This window comes from Salmo salar, chromosome 01, assembly GCF_965601325.2.
Source record: "Salmo salar chromosome 01, fSalSal1, whole genome shotgun sequence".
Taxonomy (NCBI): domain Eukaryota; kingdom Metazoa; phylum Chordata; class Actinopteri; order Salmoniformes; family Salmonidae; genus Salmo; species Salmo salar.
The window spans coordinates 19,921,304-19,927,038 of record NC_138291.1 but is presented as its reverse complement, the minus strand read 5'-3'; positions in this window follow the sequence as shown (position 1 = coordinate 19,927,038).

Sequence of the window (5,735 nt, the reverse complement as noted above, 5' to 3'; positions counted from 1 at the left end):
TCTGGGAGTCACAAAATACATTTCCTAAGAGATTCTATTATCCTCATGAAGTGGTCATGCTACACAATTTTAGGCCAAACTCATCCCGAATTATTCACAGAAAATCATGTGATCCAACAAAATCAAAGTGGGATACGACAAACGTTTTTAAACATTCAGATAGCAACATGATAATCATGCATTTTAAACATACAGTGCCTTCGGAAAGTATTCAGACCACTTAGATTTTTCCACATTTTGTTACGTTACAGCCTTACTCTTAAAAAATATATATTTTTATTTCCTCATCAATCTACACACAATACCCCAGAGAGGGACACCTGGAGCTTCTTAATGAGAGAGTCTGGAGTCACACTATACTGTAGTGCTGTTCACCACTTGGGAGACACAATCATTGAGCAGCACATTGAGAGTGAAGGGAAGGTCCTCCAGTGTCTTGTTGAAAAATGATGTCACAGAGCTGCTGGAGAAGATAGAGGAAACGGTGTCAGGAAACAGAGGAGGCCATTATTAGATAAAGAGAAAGAGACTAGAGAAGATAGAAGCTAGAGGAAGAGAGTGCAAAACAGAGACTGATGAAGGTTCAGGAACAGAGAGAGACCCTCAGATCACTAATAGGTAAAACATACTTATTATATACTTTACAAATTCTACCCCCTAAAAACAAGGTTCATGAAATCAATCATTTGCTAGTTACAGATGACATTAATAATCTGACTATATCTGAAACTCACTTAGATAATACCTTTGATGATACAGTTGTAGCAATACAAGGTTATAACATTTACATGAAGTACCAATGGTGGAGGTGTTGCTGTTCATAATCAGAACCACATTCCTGTGAAGGGGCTCCCGAGTTGTGCAACAGTCTAAGGCACTGCATCTCAGTGCTTGAGGCGTCACTACAGACACCCTGGTTCAATTCCAGGCTGTATCACAACCAGCCGTGATTGGAAGTCCCATAGGGCGGCGCATAATTTACCCAGCGTCGTCCGGGTTTGGCTGGTGTAGGCAGTCATTGTAAATAAGAATTTGTTCTTCACTGACTTGCCTAGTTAAATAAAGGTTAAATACACTGCTCAAAAAAATAAAGGGAACACTTAAACAACACAATGTAACTCCAAGTCAATCACACTTCTGTGAAATCAAACTGTCCACTTAGGAAGCAACACTGATTGACAATACATTTCACATGCTATTGTGCAAATGGAATAGACAACAGGTGGAAATTATAGGCAATTAGCAAGACACCCCAAATAAAGGAGTGGTTCGCCAGGTGGTGACCACAGACCACTTCTCAGTTCCTATGCTTCTTGGCTGATGTTTTGGTCACTTTTGAATGCTGGCGGTGCTTTCACTCTAGTGGTAGCATGAGACGGAGTCTACAACCCACACAAGTGGCTCAGGTAGTGCAGCTCATCCAGGATGGCACATCAATGCGAGCTGTGGCAAGAAGGTTTGCTGTGTCTGTCAGCGTAGTGTCCAGAGCATGGAGGCGCTACCAGGAGACAGGCCAGTACATCAGGAGACGTGGAGGAGGCCGTAGGAGGGCAACAACCCAGCAGCAGGACCGCTACCTCCGCCTTTGTGCAAGGAGGAGCAGGAGGAGCACTGCCAGAGCCCTGCAAAATGACCTCCAGCAGGCCACAAATGTGCATGTGTCTGTTCAAACGGTCAGAAACAGACTTCATGAGGGTGGTATGAGGGCCCAACGTCCACAGGTGGGGGTTGTGCTTACAGCCCAACACCGTGCAGGACGTTTGGCATTTGCCAGAGAACACCAAGATTGGCAGATTCGCCACTGGCGCCCTGTGCTCTTCACAGATGAAAGCAGGTTCACACTGAGCACATGTGACAGACGTGACAGAGTCTGGAGACGCCGTGGAGAACGTTCTGCTGCCTGCAACATCCTCCAGCATGACCGGTTTGGCGGTGGGTCAGTCATGGTGTGGGGTGGCATTTCTTTGGGGGGCCGCACAGCCCTCCATGTGCTCGCCAGAGGTAGCCTGACTGCCATTAGGTACCGAGATGAGATCCTCAGACCCCTTGTGAGACCATAAGCTGGTGCGGTTGGCCCTGGGTTCCTCCCAATGCAAGACAATGCTAGACCTCATGTGGCTGGAGTGTGTCAGCAGTTCCTGCACGAGGAAGGCATTGATGCTATGGACTGGCCCGCCCGTTCCCCAGACCTGAATCCAATTGAGCACATCTGGGACATCATGTCTCGCTCCATCCACCAACGCCACGTTGCACCACAGACTGCTCAGGAGTTGGCGGATGCTTTAGTCCAGGTCTGGGAGGAGATCCCTCAGGAGACCATCCGCGACCTCATCAGGAGCATGCCCAGGCGTTGTAGGGAGGTCATACAGGCACGTGGAGGCCACACACACTACTGAGCCTCATTTTGACTTGTTTTAAGGACATTACATCAAAGTTGGATCAGCCTGTAGTGTGGTTTTCCACTTTAATTTTGAGTGTGACTCCAAATCCAGACCTCCATGTGTTGATAAATTGGATTTCCATTGATTATTTTTGTGTGATTTTGTTGTCAGCACATTCAACTATGTAAAGAAAAAAGTATTTAATAAGATTATTTCATTCATTCAGATCTAGGGTGTGTTATTTTAGTGTTCCCTTTATTTTTTTGAGCAGTATATATTAAAAATATAAAGATTTGAGATGATCTCATGTTAAATACTGTTGAATTAATATGGCTACAGGTTCATCTGCCTCACCTAAAGCCCATTCTGGTGGGAAGCTGCAAGAGACCACCAACTGCTAACAGTCAGTATCTGGATAACGTGTGAAATGCTTGATAATGTATGCGATATCAACAGAGAGGTAGATTTTCTGGGTGATTTAAATATTGCCTGGCTTTCATCAAGCTGCCCACTCAAGAAAAAGCTTCAAACTAACCAGTGCCTGCATCATGGTTCAGGTTATCAGTCAACCTACCAGGGTAGTTACAAACAACACAGGAATGAAATCATCAACATGTATTGATCACATCTTTACTAATGCTACAGAAATGAGCTTGGAAGCAGTATCCAGATCCATCGGATGTAGTGATCACAATATAGGAGCTATACCTAGGAAAACCAAAGTTCCAAAGGCTAGGCCTAATATAGTGTATGAGAGGTCATACAATAAGTTTTTTAGTGATTCCTATTTTGTTCATGTAAAGAATATTTGTTGGTCCATGGTGTGTAATGAGGAGTAAACAGATGCTGCACTTGACACATTTTAAGAAATGGCTTATTCCAGTTACTAATAAGCACACACCCATTAAGAAAATGACTATAAAAACCTGTTAAATCCCAGTGGATTGAAGAGGAATTTAACAATGTTATGGTTGAGAGGGATGAGGCACAAGGAATGGCAAATAAGTCTGGGAGCACAACCGATTGGCAAACGTATTGCAAATTGAGAAATCCTGTGATTAAACTGAATAAAAAGAAACGACACTATGAAACAAAGATAAATGACAAGAATGATAGTAAAAAGCTTTGGAGCACCTTAAATGACATTTTGGGAAAAAAGGCAAACTCAGCTCCATCATTCATTGAATCAAATGGCTCATTCATCACAAAACCAACTGATATTGCAAACTACTTTAATGATTTTTTCATTGGCAAGATAAGCAAACTTAGGCATGACATGCCAGGAACAAACACTGACACTACACATCCAAGTATATCTGACCAAATTATTAAAGACAAGCATTGAAATTTAGAATTCCGTAAAGTGTGTGTGGAAGAGGTGAAAAAATGATTGTTGTCTATCAACAATGACAAGCCACTGGAGCCTGACAATTTGGAGGGAAAATTACTGAGGATAATATTGCAACTCCTATTTGCCATATTTTCAATTTAAGCCTACTAGAAAGTGTGTGCCCCCAGGCTTGGAGGGAAGAAAAAGTCATCAGACCAATCAGCCTGTTACCAACCCTTAGTAAAAAAAAAATGTTTAAATTGTGATTGACCAGATACAATGCTATTTTACAGTAAACAAATGTATAAACTTCCAGCATTCAACAAGCACAGCACTTACACAAATGACTGATTGGTTGAAAGAAATTGATGATAAAAATATTGGGGGGGATGTTTTGTTAGACTTCAGTGCGGCTTTTGACATTATTAATCATAGTCTGCTGCTGGAAAAACATATGTGTTATGGCTTTACACACCCTGCTATATTGTGGATAAAGAGCTACCTGTCTAACAGAACACAGAGTGTGTTCTTTAATGAAAGCCTCTCCAACATAACCCAGTTAGAATCAGGAATTCCCCAGGGAAGCTGTCTAGGCCCCTTACTTTTTTCAATCTTTACTAATGACATGCCACTGACTTTGAGCGAAGCCAGTATGTCTATGCATTGGTATGACTCAACACCATACATGTCAGCTACTACAGTGACTGAAATGACTGAAACCCATAAAGAGCTGCAGTTAGTTTCAGAGTTTAAGGAATAAGTTAGTCCTAAATATTTCTAAAACTAAAAGCATTGTATCTGGGACAAATCATTCACTAAACCCCAACTAAGTCCTGTAATAAATAATGTGGAAATTGAGCAAGTTGAGGTGACTAAACTGCTTGGAGTAACCCTGGATTGTAAACGGTCATGGTCAAAACATATTGATACAACAGTAGCTAAGATGGAGAGAAGTATGTCCATGATAAGGCGCTGCTCTACCTTCTTGAGAGCACTGTCAACAAGGCAGGTCCTACAGGCCCTATTTTTGTCGCACCTGTACTACTGTTCAGGCGTGTGGTCAGGTGCCACAAAAAGGGACTTAGGAAATTTGCAATAGGCTCAGAACAGGGCAGCACGGCTGGCCCTCAGATGTACACAGAGAACTAATATAAATAATATGCATGTCAATCTCTCCTGGCTCAAAGTAGAGGAGAGATTGACTTCATCACTACTTGTATTTATGAGAGGTGTTGACATGTTGAATGCACTGAGCTGTCTGTTTAAACTACAGCTCGGACACGCATGCATACCCCACAAGACATGCCATAAGAAGTCTCTTCACAGTCCCCAAGTCCAGAAGAGACTATGGGAGGCACACAGTACTACATAGAGCCATGGCTACATGGAACTCAATTCCACATCAAGTAACTGATGAAAGCAGTCAAATTTGATTTTAAAAACATAAAAATACACCTTATGGAACAGCAGGGATTGTGAAGCAACACAAACATAGGCACAGACATGCATACACACACACACACACGATAACATACGCACCATACACACACGTACACATGGATTTTGTACTGTAAATATGGGGTAGTGGTGTAGGTGCCTGAGGGAACAGTGTGTTGTGAAAACTGTGAATGTTTTGTAATGTTTTTAAACTGCCTTAATTTTGCTGGACCCCAGGAAGAGTAGCTGCCTCCTTGGCAGCAGCTAATGGGGATCCATAGTAAATCCAATCTGTGGGACCTTATATAGGCAGGTGTGTGCCTTTCCAAATCATGTCCAATCAATTGAATTTACCACAGGTGGACTCCAATCAAGTTGTAGAAACATCTCAAGGATGATCAAGGGAAACAGGATGCACCCGAGCTCAATTTTGAGTCTCATCGCAAAGGGTCTGAATACTTATGTAAATAAGGTATCCGGTTTTTGTTGGGTTTTTTTTTGCAACAAAAAAAAAATAAAAAAACAGTTTTTGCTTTGTCATTATGGGGTATTGTGTGTAGATTGATGAGGGAACGTTTAGAATAAAG